Source organism: Oryx dammah, unplaced genomic scaffold, assembly GCF_014754425.2.
Source record: "Oryx dammah isolate SB20612 unplaced genomic scaffold, SCBI_Odam_1.1 HiC_scaffold_29, whole genome shotgun sequence".
NCBI classification, from domain to species: domain Eukaryota; kingdom Metazoa; phylum Chordata; class Mammalia; order Artiodactyla; family Bovidae; genus Oryx; species Oryx dammah.
The window spans coordinates 94,287,636-94,301,487 of NW_024070213.1; the positions used below are offsets into that span (position 1 = coordinate 94,287,636).

The 13,852-nt window shown below is 40.7% G+C and overlaps 1 protein-coding gene across 1 annotated transcript in view; it reads left to right on the forward strand.

Annotated features, from left to right (window-relative positions):
- The window catches only part of EEA1 (early endosome antigen 1), a 131,868-nt gene that overhangs the window by 22,355 nt on the left and 95,661 nt on the right, over positions 1-13,852 (forward strand). The gene's annotated exons all lie outside the window — the stretch shown is intronic.

Below are 13,852 nucleotides of genomic sequence, written 5' to 3' on the forward strand. Positions count from 1 at the left end.
TAAATAGTGTTGCAATGAACATTGGGGTACATGTGTCTTTTAGAATTGTGGTTTTCTCAGGGCATATGCCCAGGGATGAGATTGCTGAGTCATATGGTAGTTTTATTCCTAGTAGTTTAAGAAATCTCCATTCTTTTCTCCATAGTGGCTGTATCAATTTACATTCCCACCAACTGGGCAAGAGGGTTCCCTTTTCTACATATCCTCTCCAAGTGTTTATTGTTTGTAGATTTTTTGATGCTGGCCATTCTGACTGGTGTGAGGTGATACCTTGTTGTAGTTTTGATTTGCATTTCTCTTTTAATAAGCGATGTTTATGAGCTGTATGTCTTTATCTGTGTATCTTTGGTGAAATGTTTATTTAAGTCTTCTGCCCATTTTTTGATTGGGTTTGTTTTTCTGATATTGAGTGGCATGAATTGCTTGTATATTTTGGAGATTTAATCCTTTGTCAGTTGATTCATTTTCAACTATTTTCTCCCATTCTGAGGGTTGTGTTTTCATCTTGTTTATGGTTTCCTTTGCTATGCAAAAGCTTTTAAGTTTTAATTAGGTCTCATTTATTTATCTTTGTTTTTATTTCCATTACTGTAGGAGGCGGGTCATAAAGGATCTTGCTGTGAATTATGACAAAGAGTATTCTGCCTGTATTTTCCTCTGAGAGTTTTATAGTTTCTAGTCTTAGATTTAGGTCTTAAATTTTTGGTTTTAAATGTAACCCCAGAGGCAAAGGCTTGATCTCTGGCCCTGGAACCAAGATCCCACAGGTGGTGGTTATGGCAGTTTGCTGTTGCTAAGTTGTGTCCAGCTCTTTGTGACAGCCTCTTCATTCTTCCTGGAATGGCAATAAGAGGGAATAAAACAAACAAAAAAGAAGCAAAAAACTAGGAAATAAAAAATGTACCCCAGACAAATGGTAAATGCAAAATCAGACAAATAGAAATAAAACCAAAGGAACATACCCACCCCCCCACCCCCCGCCACAGACAGACATACACACAGACATACATACACACCAACAAAACCAAAACAATCCAAAGACAAAATGTAAGAGTGACCTGGTGAGCAAATGAAACCAAAAATATCAACCAATTAAAAATAAAACCAACCAAAACCCAAAACAGCAAACAAGACCAAAACAGAGTGCTAACTGTGGAATAGAGCAAAGAAGACAAACTAACAGACCTAGTGAAAAACATAAAAAGATAGAAAGCAAAAAGTTCAATAGAAATCTATTAAAAAGGTTCATATAATTAACAACAAAAAAGAAAAAACGAAAAGCCCCGCAGGACCGCAGAAAGCCAGCATAGAAGTATGTAAAGGAAATAAAACTGTGATTAAGAATAAAGTTCTCAAATGTTTAGAGATAATAATAAAAACAACCAGAGCAACAGAGAGGAAAAAAAATCCAGAACAAGCTACAGAATAAATGAAAATATAAGAATAATAGTAAATGTTTTTCAGGTTTCAGCTGTCAGTGTCGTTTCCCCCACCCTGCCCCCACCCCGTGAACGGCACACAGCGTGCCTCTCTCCACCTAGCTAGCAGGCCCTCCAATACTAGGGCAGGGCTGGTCTCTAGACCTCCTCTGGGGACAGCTCAGACTAATCTGGCCCTGCTTCCGCGTGTTCTTGCCTCCAGTGTCCACAGCTGCCAGATATAGGGTGTTTTCTTTCTACTGAGTTCCCCTCTGCCCCCACTCTCTTTCCCCAGTGTGTAGCCCTTTATATGTTGAATGACTTCACTTTCACTTTTCACTTTCATGCATTGGAGAAGGAAACGGCAACCCACTCCAGTGTTCTTGCCTGGAGAATCCCAGGGATGGGGGAGCCTGGTGGGCTGCCGTCTATGGGGTTGCACAGAGTTGGACATGACTGAAGTGATTTAGCAGCAGCAGCAGGTACAAGTAAGGTACATTTATTGCAGTGGACACTTTGGTGTGGGACATAGATCCCCCATCAGGATAGAGGCACATTCTTTTAATTGCTTGGAATCATGGCTTCCTCATCCAAGTTTCTGTCCCCTTCCTGGAAGCAGCCTACATTTCATCCCTGGTAGATGAAGGGATGCAAAGAATCATCCTCCTGTCTTTGTTGGAGACTATTATGAAGGGTCATTCCAGCTTTAGGACTCATAGTAGGGTTACTGAGACTGCTTACCACTGTGTTATGGCAGCGCTGTTCAGCTTCTCGCTTGGGCCAGTCGCGCTGCCTCTGCCTGCACAAGTGTTCTTGAGAGCTCGTTCCAATAAACCCGCTTGCAGATTTCCATCTCAGGCTGTTTCCTTGGGAACCTGAATTACAAGTCATCTGCTATCTGGATAGTCTTTCTCAGGGATTTTTGCATTATAACAGATGATACTACTCAGGGTGGATTTTAATTTTATGAATTTTGTGTTCTACTTCTTTGAAACTGACATTCTAGATATCTTCTATAACAAGAATTCATAGCCAGTAGATTAGGATTTTTATTAGATTCTGGAATTTTACATAGTAGTTCTTAAGCACATTCTGGAATTTTTGAGATGGCCAACAGGTTCTTTAGGAAATGTTATTATTTCTCTTTCCTAGTTCTCTCAGGAATTTTTTAGACCTAAACAATGAAAAGTGGTGTGCAGAGGGGTGGTAGGATGGCAGTGGGAGTGTGGGCTGTGATTGGGGTGGAGGCAGCGCTGTGGCCCCAGCACCCCAGGAGCCCCAAGAGACAAGGGAGGGGGGCTGTGTGGAGCCTTGACGCCCCGCGTGTGCGCCCTGGTGGAGCTGCTGCAGGTGCACATCTTTTACTCATGGCTCTATGTCTTCAGAGCTTCCAAAAAAGCCTGCTAATTTACCACACCTTAAAACTCAGTGGGCAAGGTCTGTATTTCACTGGTATGATTATTTGGCTGCACTGTTTGTTCCCTCTCTGGGAACTCCAGAGAGGAGTAGTTATGCTGTGAGTGGATGTTATGAGTTATGGTACGAGTGCATGCTTTGGCTAATTTTACTCAACAGGCATTACAAGATTCTCAAAAAGCTATTTCAGCTCTTAATGCTAAACAAGCACAAATTAGAAAGGTGGTGTTACAAAACAGATTGGCTTCAGATGTTCTGACAACTGCACAAGGAGGAACTTGTGCCATTATTCATACCCAATGCTGTACATATATACCTGATACGAGCACTAATGTTACTCATTTTACTAAGCATATGAACAAGATGATTGAGGCTGTGGATACTCCTGAAGCCTTACTTGCCTCACTTTGGGAGACGTTAACTAGTTCCCCATGGTGGAAAACTATCTTAATTACAGTAATTCTGATTGTTCTGTTTTTGCTGTTTGCTCCCTGCATCTGTAACTGTGTAATTGGATTTCTTGTCACATGAAGGCTTTTAAGTTACAAATGGTTGTACAAGCTCCTACGAGTGCCACAGCCTCCTCCAACTATTACTTGGGGCCCCTGGATCAGAGACCTTCAATATGAGGGTTAGGAGAATATGTTGCTCAACAATTTAGGGACCACGCCCCTAAACAGCAGGAAGTGGTTATGGAATGAAAATGACACCCCTTTCCCTTGGCAACATAATTCTCCTAAAAGAAAAGGGGGGAATGAGAGAGTTATTTCCTAGGCGGGTTGAGAAGTCTAAGGGTCCCAAAGGACAGAGGGGCTGGAATTCTCAAGGAGGAAGAAAGGACAGACTTTTTTTTCCCCTCTACATTCCTTAAGATTATATAACAATAGTGTATCCTGCCTGAGGACAGTCTCTGGATTAAACTTTCTGGCTAATCCTGTTATTTTAAAATGTAAATTATGGGAGTAGGTCTGGTGAGGTCTTTACAACCTCCAGACATTCTTTTGAATCATTGGAGAATATATAACTCCACTGCTAACACTAACAAGGGGGTACTCTTTCTGCCCCTTTCTGATGCCTATGTCAGAAGCTTTCTCTCTCTCCTTTCAGTTCAGTTCAGTCGCTCAGTCATGTCCCACTCTTTGTGACCCCATGAATTGCAGCACGCCAGCCCTCCCTGTCCATCACCATCTCCCGGAGTTCACTCAGACTCACGTCCATCGAGTCTGTGATGCCATCCAGCCATCTCATCCTCGGTCGTCCCCTTCTCCTCCTGCCCCCAATCCCTCCCAGCATCAGAGTCTTTTCCAGTGAGTCAACTCTTCGCATGAGGTGGCCAAAGTACTGGAGTTTCAGCTTCAGCATCATTCCTTCCAAAGAAATCCCAGGGCTGATCTCCTTCAGAATGGATTGGTTGGATCTCCTTGCAGTCCAAGGGACTCTCAAGAGTCTTCTCCAACACCACAGTTCAAAAGCATCAATTCTTTGGCGCTCAGCTTTCTTCACAGTCCAACTCTCACATCCATACATGACCACTCTCTTCTTTATACTTCAGTAAAACTTTATTACACAAAAGCTCTGAGCGATCAAGCCTTGTCTGTGGCCCCGGATTGAATTCTTCTCCTCTGGAGGCCAAGAATCCCGGCGTCTTTTCGTGGTTCAGCAACAACCTTTCACTGATAGGTAGCAAATGCCTAAAAAAAAGTCTCTTTTTAGAACTAGACTATGAATTCTTATTTTGATATATTTTTTGGTCTGTCCATATTTATTGAATCAGGACCACATTTATTGAATCAAGCAAGTCTAAACTTGCTTAAAATATGTAGATCAGTTTTAATTATATGTTAAGATATTTAAAAACTGTTTGATATTAAAGTCTTTCATTTCACTTAGTATTAATTGTTTGATGTTTGTAAACCCAATTTAGTTACAAGTAACTTAATTTGTAATTAGTTTTGATATTCTCTCTTATTGACTTGGCTACTTTTTTTCCCCCGACTTGACTGCTTTCATGTAACTATTAATTATTAGTAACTAAATTTTAGAGTTTTGAAAGTATCTACAAGAAAGCTAAAGTATATGTAAAGATTGGAAATATATTTGACCTCGTTTCTATGGGCATGCTTTTAAGTTAGCCAGTTTAGGGCCCATGTGAATCATGGAACGAGAATTTTGGAGCTAGAAGGACCCATGATCTTGTCCTATACCTATAATTTGTCATTGAAGAAGTTGAGATTAGAGAAATTGAGTGTCTTGATGGATATAAGAGAGATGGCCAAGAAATATTTGCAATAGTAAGGATATCCAAGTTAGGACTTGGAATCCTAAGGTTTAATTGTAACTCTGTCATTAGATAGTGTAGTGATTTCATGTAAGCCAGCTCTAGTTACTTTCTGGAACTTTGTTTCCTCATCTACAGAGTGTTACAGTTGGACTGTGATTTCTGAGATGTTTTCCAGCTTTTAAATCTTGATTCTAGGTCTTTTTTTTTAGGAGCAGTGCTCTAATGTAAGTATCTACTTTTCATACTGTTCATGGAATTCTCAAGGTATGAATACTGAAATGGTTTGCCATTCTCTTCTCCAGTAGACCACATTTTGTCAGAACTGTCTACCCCATGACCCGTCTGTCTTGGGTGGCCTTCTGCTTGTAGTTTCATTGAGTTAGACAAGGCTGTGGTCCATGTGATCAGTTTGATGATGACTGTAGCCATGAAATTAAAAGACACTTGCTCCTTGCAAGAAAAGCTATGACCAACCTAGACAGCATATTAAAAAGCAGAGACATTACTTTGCTGACAAAGGTTCATCTAGTCAAAGCTATGGTTTTTCCAGTAGTCATGTATGGATGTGAGAGTTGGAGTATAAAGAAAGCTGAGCGTGGAATAATTGATGCTTTTGAACTGTGGTGTTGGGGAAGACTCTTGAGAGTCCCTTGGAAAGCAAGGAATTCAAACCAGTCCATCCTAAAGGAAATCAGTCCTGAATGTTCACTGGAACGACTGATGCTGAAGCTGAAACTCCAATACTTTGGCCACCTGATGCAAAGAACTGACTCATTGGAAAAGACCCTGATGCTGGGAAAGAGTGTAGGCAGAGGATGAGATGGTTGGATGGCATCACTGACTCATTGGACATGAGTTTGAGCAAGCTCTGGGAGTTGGTGATGGACAGGGAAACCTGGCGTGCTGCAGTCCATGGAGCAGATAAGTCGCAAAGAGTCAGATAAGATTGATGACAGAACTGAAGTATGTACTGTTAATAGTAGATCTGACAAATGCCAGGTGCTGATTTACACATTTCACATGTGCTATTTTGTTTAACCCTCACTACAGTTCCATAAGGCTGACATTATTCTACTTTGCAAATGGGAATTTGGGACTTACAAAGCTTGAGTACTTTTACAAAGCTTCCAAGTAGGTAAACTGGAAGTTGCATGTAGGTCTGTGTGACTCTAACTACTATATTCGGAATCAGTATTCCTAGATTTAGATGCACTTTTGTTTTTGGAACACTTGACATGCTATGCTGAAAGCAAGAGCCAATTGTATTTAGACAGGGCTTCCCTGGTGGCTCAGATGGTAACGAGTCTGCCTGCCGTGCAGGATACCGTGAGTGGATCCTGGATGGGGAAGATCCCCTGGAGAAGGGAGTGGCCTCCCGCTCCAGGACTCTTGCCTGGAGAACCCCATGGCCAGAGGAGCTGGCGGGCTATCTGTGGGGTTACACAGTCGGGCACGGCTGAACAGCGGACATGTGGTACTTTCAGGTTTCTCGCCCTGCTTCTGGCACACTGTATTTATTGTTTTAAAGTTCTATAGCTCTAGGTTAGACAGCGGGACTTAGGATGCAGAAGTATATTGTGTGCTGGCACTCTAGAAATTTTGGAGTGGGCTGGAATCAGGTGCAACAAGAGAGATAAAGCCTCTTAGAGACCACTTACAAAGACAGATTGAATTGGGATTGCTCTCAATTCAGCATTAATAACTGAATAACATGGGTGACTATTTGCATGCTTATTAAAGTTGTTGATGACTCTAGGTTAGGTGGAATTGCTTACGTTTAAAAGAATAGGACTTGTTTTCAGTTGAAAGCTGATATAAATGAATTAGGATTAAATGTGGTATATTTGTAAAGAAGCTTCCTATTGTACATGGATTTATGATGGATAGAACAGCATCAGTGGAGTCATATGGTGCGTCAAGGTCATATTGTGAAAGTCCTTCTACATCAGGATTTGGTACAGATCAGGATATATTCAATTTTAAGAAGAAGGTATAGAAATGAGAAGGAACTCAGAGGACGAAAAGTAAAGTAATTACAAAGATGAGTTGTAAGACGAGTTTAAAGGCGTTAGAGTTACAGTGGCGATTAGAACAAAGAGTGGTAGTGGCCATTTTCAAGGCTGAAGTTTGAGAGCAAGCAGGAGAGGACTTAAGAGACAGATTTTCTGTGAAGCTTGGGGCGGACAGGAGTTAAGGATTAGTAGCATAGAAGCTTTAAAGTGAGAAGTAGAAGGTCCTTCCAGTAATCATTCCTAATAGCTTCTGGTATATTTTTCCACAGAGTTTTAATGCATTTATATGTTAACGTTATGCAGTATGATCATACTCTAAGAGTTTGATTTTTTTTTTTTCCCAGTTAATATAGTTTGGAGAGCTTTCAGTATCAGCACTTTCAGAACTGCCTCTTTTATTATTTATTTTTAATAAATACATTATATTTTATTATATGGCTTACTAAAATTTAATCATTTCTCTGCTGAAGGACACTTAGTTTGTTTCCAGTTTTGCTGATACGTAACACTGCAGTAAACATGCTTGTATACTTACATGTTTGTATACCAGATCATTTAATGAAATTGTCGACTAGGTAATTTCCTAGCAGTGAGTCAAAGAGTATATACAGTTTTGGATTTAGTTACACTTCCCCAGTGGCTGAGTGGTAAAAAAATTCTGCCTGCAGTACAGCAGACATAGGCTTGATCCCCGGTTTGGAAAGACCCCTGGAGAAGTAAATGCAACCCACTCCAACCCGCTCTGCCTGGGAAATCCCGTGGACAGGGGATGGGGTCTCAAAAGACTTGGACATGACTTTGTGACTAAACAGCAACACTCCCAACACAAGCAGTATTTGAGAGTGATGGTTTTCCAACACTCCACAAAAGAGTATTGTCAAAGAGAAAAAAAAAATCTTGATTTTTACCCAGATAGCCTGAAAACTAGAGTAGCAGTTTAGTTCTAGTCTTTTGTTTAACTTCAGTTCAGTTCAGTCGCTCAGTCGTGTCCGACTCTTTGCGACCCCGTGGACCACAGCACACCAGGCCTCCCTGTCCTCCCAGAGTTTACTCAAACTCATCTCCATTGAGTTGGTGATGCCATCCAAACATCTCATCCTCTGGTGTCCCCTTCTCCTTCTGCCTTTAAACTTTCCCAGTATCAGGGTCTTTACAAGTGAGTCAGCTCTTCGCATCAGGTGGCCAAAGTATTGGAGTTTCAGCTTCAACATCAGTCCTTCCAGTGAACACTCAGGACTGGTCTCCTTTAGGATGGACTGATTGAATCTCCTTATAGTCCAAGCGACTCTCAAGAGTTTTGTTTAACTTAGAAAGTTAAAAAAAGAATCTATGGAAAAGAGAATAATGTAAATCTTGGAGGAGTTATGTTAATTATTTCTAATGTATGAGAAGTATTGTGTAGTAAACTCAGGTGGATGCTTTTATTGTGTCCTTACTAGGAAATTTGATAAATACCTCAGTCTTGGGCTCTCATCCTCAAAAAGATTCCTTTTCTTTTGTGGAGACGATACAGCACTATATCTGTTGTATCTAATTGTATCTGTTGTGATGCTCTTTAGTTGTGAAATGTGTCTGATTCTTTTCAACCTCATGAACTGTAACCCACCAGGCTCCTCTGTCCATGGGATTTTCCAGGCAAGAATACTGGAGTAGGTTGCCATGCCCTTTTCCAAATTCTATCTGTTGCTGCATAATAAACCGTCTCCAAGCTTTGGCTTAAACCCAACTGTCGGGGTCCAGCCCCAGTGGATCCAGGGAATTCGAAGCGGGGATGGCGTTGGCAAGGAAAACTTGTTTATTTAATTAGAAATATAAAGAGATTAAGAGGAAATAGTATAGTAGGAAATTTTAGTGGAGAAAAGAGGCTGAATAACTTGGTTTACGTGGAAAGCCAATAAAGTTCCAGAGAAGGAGCTTGCACCGTCTACGTTAGGCCACCGGCGTCCATTTGAATATCAGAGAGTGCCCCGCCTTGGGCTCCCTCTTTTACGGATCTTGGAAGCCGGGGCAAGTAAGTAGACATGGCTAAGTAGACATGGCGAGCCTCCACGCCCCAGATGGGAATTCAGCCTGAGATTAGAGTAAAGAGGAGACACGGGGGAAACCAGTCCTTCCAATGACTGGCCCGGCCACTATTGTCTAGAAAGGCCTTTTATACCTTCTTGATTGTACATAGAGATCAATGGGTAATACAAAATTATGCAGTGTTAGCCGCCCAGACTCTTATCAAAACCAGGCTTTTCTCTCTACATACCTAGTTGTATACACAAGTCTTAGGTGATTTACATCATCTTCCGGCCAAAAAGGCCAATTAATATTTTACAGCCTTTTTTCTGATAAGGGTTTGTCAACCAGAAGACTTATTTTTGTTGTTCTCAAAGTCTGGTGCCACTCTCATAAAACACTAAATAAAGTTACATTCTTACATAGCAAAGATACAGCAATTTATAACAAGTAAAAGGAGTACAGTGATTTATAACAAAAGATAAGTAATTAACTCAAAAGTCTAGTGTTGCTAATATCAAAACTATTATATATCTTTTTCCATATCCCGTTTACATTGATTAACATCCTCCCAGGTGCCTAAGAGATAAAGAATATGGAGACCTGGCAGCAATCATTGAGTCAACAGTGAAAGCCGTCACCAATATGATTTTCGGCCCTTTAGAAAAGGCTCTGTATCTTTAAGATGTTTTTAAGCTTTGTGCTGCTCGCGGTTGGGGGGCTGCAAGCAATTCATAAGCTGTAAGAGGTCCAGGGGAACGTGTTAGGCAAGCTAGAGAGCTGTCAGAGGGATTTTAAGACATTCTTTTGCAGGAGACTGAAGCCCTGAATTAACTTTTTCCAGAGAGTGTCAGAAAAGTAGAAAAGTACGATACAATAAGGCAGGCATATTCTTATTTTTGGGGGGGTACATGCTCAGGAAATACCAGGGGGAAAACCTGAGGCCTGATTCGCCTTGCCCATCAAGGCCTCTGCCACATGACCTTGTCACGGGTGGGGTTCCTCATGCTGGCTCCCGGCACCCAACACATTTTATTTGCTCTTTATTCTGTAGATCAACAGTTGGGGCTCGGTTAAGCTGAATGATCCTTCTGCTGGTCTCTCTTCAGTTCAGTTCAGTTCAGTCGCTCAGTCGTGTCCGACTCTTAGTGACCCCATGAATCGCAGCACTCCAGGCCTCCCTGTCCATCACCAGCTCCCGGAGTTCATTTAGACTCATGTCCATCGAGTCAGTGATGCCATCCAGCCACCTCATCCTCTGTTGTCCCCTTCTCCTCCTGCCCCCAATCCCTTGTAGCATCAGAGTCTTTTCCAATGAGTCAACTCTTCGCATGAGGTGGCCAAAGTACTGGAGTTTCAGCTTTAGCATCATTCCTTCCAAAGAAATCCCAGGGCTGATCTCCTTCAGAATGGACTGGTTGGATCTCCTTGCAGTCCAAGGGACTCTCAAGAGTCTTCTCCAGCACCACAGTTCAAAAGCATCAATTCTTCGGCGCTCAGCCTTCTTCACAGTCCAACTCTCACATCCATACATGACTACTGGAAAAACCACAGCCTTGACTAGATGGACCTGAGTCGGCAAAGTAATGTCTCTGCTTTTGAATATGCTATCTAGGTTGGTCATAACTTTTCTTCCAAGGAGTAAGCGTCTTTTAATTTCATGGCTGCAGTCACCATCTGCAGTGATTTTGGAGCCCCCCAAAATAAAGTCTGACACTGTTTCCACTGTTTCCCCATCTATTTCCCATGAAATGATGGGATCAGATGCCATGATCTTAGTTTTCTGAATGTTGAGCTTTAAGCCAACTTTTCACTCTCTACTTTCACTTTCATCAAGAGGCTTTTTAGTTCCTCTTCACTTTCTGCCATAAGGGTGGTGTCATCTGCGTATTTGAGGTTATTGATATTTCTCCTGGCAATCTTGATTCCAGCTTGTGTTTCTTCCAGCCCAGTGTTTCTCATGATGTACTCTGCATAGACGTTAAATAAGCAGGGTGACAATATACAGCCTTGATGTAGTCCCTTTTCCTATTTGGAACCAGTTTGTTGCTCCATGTCCAGTTCTAACTGTTGCTTCCTGACCTGCATATAGGTTTCTCAAGAGGCAGGTCAGCTGGTCTGGTATTCCCGTCTCTTACTAATACAGCTTTGATTGGGATGATACTCTAACATAGTCTGTGTCAGATTGCCAGTAGTATTCATTGGGTCACATGCGTCCATAGTTAGCCTGGGCTTATGTGGTGATAAAGGAGTTTCCAGCAATGAGTGAACAAATCCCACTGTGCACTCTACTTGTGCCTTATTTGCTAGACTACCATGAGGCAAGGCAAGTCTCATGGCCAGAGCCCATATGGGAGAGGATTATGCGTGAGAATTACAAGGGCGTTAAAAGGTAGGTGTGATTTATTGATGGTCATTAACTGTAGTAGTTTACCACCACTTTCTTCTTCCTTGTATTATGAGTGTTACAGAAGTATCAATAAGAAATATAATAGTTTAAAGGACAGAAAAATTTCTTATCTAAGGAAAAGTTTTATGATATCACAAGTTGGAAAGACTGATTTCATCAACAGTTGCAAACTTGATTTTCTAGATATTTATTTCTTCTACATATATTAGCTGATATTTTTTCTGTAAAGAACTTTTCAGTTTAAACCTGGACTATTTGGTTGCCATGAACATCAGTGTATACTAGATGGTCAGGATACATGCTTAATTCTTTTTCTTTAATTATGAATTTTCAGAATAAGAGTTGATACTCTAATAGTGATCACTGAGTGTCTCTTTAGTTTGAACTCATGGATTTTTTAATACGAATCCTCATGAACTCAAGAATTTATATATATTTAGCGGGTTTCAGTTACTTGAAGCCATTGTGGTTTTTTGATGTGTGCCTTGTCCCAGCTTTACCTAGTGGAAGTGCATTTAAGTTGGCTTTGTCATTTTGACAGGACCCTGTTAAGTATTTGATAACTTACTTCCTTTATAGCACAACGTGTCCCAGATTCATCTAATAAGATTTCTCCTCCAGGCTGGACTCATCCATTTCTCTAGAGTCCTGGTTCCTTTTAATGGGAAATGCTATTTAAGTACCACTGTCTGGGCACTTAGGGTACTTATTGCTTCTGTGTTGTCATTGCTTTTAAGCACTGAAGATAAGAACTAGGATATACATGCATACACAGAGAGATATTTAAAAAGCAAAAAAAGAGAGAAAAAAATAAAAAGCAAAACAACATGAGGTCAAATATTATAAAATATTTTCCCTTCTTTGAGTTTATATTTTAAAATTTTATACTGAATATCTTGGCTCTTAACCTTGACATAATTATTTTTTCCTAAAATATATGTATAATAATTTTAATAATACTAGCATTGCTATTAATAAACTTACAGTTCTTTTTATTATTATACTATAGCTCACTAAGGCTATATAGTCAAAACACTGTTCTTAAAATACTTGAAATAGTTCTCTGTGTGACTATACCATTAACTTGAGATTCAGTTAGTTTTAAAATTTAAAAATTGTGGTAACATAAAATTTAGCACTTTTATCATTTTAAAGTGTACAGTTTAGTGGAATTAAGTACATGCATATTGTTGTGCAACAGTTACACCTATCTCCAGGATTGTTTTTATCATTCCCAAACTGAAACTCTCTACCATTATTCCCCCTACCCTAGCCTCTGGTAGTCATTATTTTACTTTCTGTCCCTATGAATTTGATTATTCTAGGTACTCATATTAGTAGAGTCATACATATTGGCCCTTTTATTTCTGGCTTATTTCATTTAGCCTAATGCTTCCTGCTAAAAGCTCAAGATTCAGAAAACTAAGATCATGGCATCTGGTCCCATCACTTCATGGGAAATAGATGGGGAAACAGTGGAAACAGTGGCTGACTTTATTTTTTGGGGCTCCAAAATCACTGCAGATGGTGATTGCAGCCATGAAATTAAAAGACGCTTACTCCTTGGAAGGAAAGTTATGACCAACCTAAATAGCATATTCAAAAGCAGAGATATTACTTTGCCAACAAAGGTCCGTCTAGTCAAGGCTATGGTTTTTTCAGTGGTCATATATGGATGTGAGAGTTGGACTGTGAACAAAGTAAAGCTGAGCGCTGAAGAATTGATGCTTTTGAACTGTGGTGTTGGAGAAGGCTCTTGAGAGTCCCTTGGACTGCAAGGAGATCCAACCAGTCCATTCTAAAGGAGATCAGTCCTGGGTGTTCATTGGAAGGACCGATGCTGAAGCTGAAACTCCAATACTTTGGCTATCTCATGTGAAGAGTTGACTCATTGGAAAAGACCCTGATGCTGGGAGGGATTGGGGGTAGGAGGAGAAGGGGACGACAGGGTGAGATAGCTATTGGCATCACTGACCCGATGGACATGAGTTTTGGTAAACTCTGGGAGGTGGTGATGGACAGGGAGGCCTGGCGTGCTGCGATTCATGGGGTCGCAAAGAGTCGCACACGACTGATCGACTGAACTGAATGCTTCCTGTATTCATCTGTGTTGTAGCATGTATAGAATTTCATCCCTTTGAAAGGCTAAATAATATTCTATTTTATTTATATACCACATTTTGTTTATCCATACATCCATTGGTGGGCTTTTGACTTTTTTTTTGGTTTTGTTTTACACATTTTAGTTTTTGTGAATAATGCTTCTGTGAACATTGGTGTATAAGTATCAGTTTGAGTTCAGTTAGGCTTT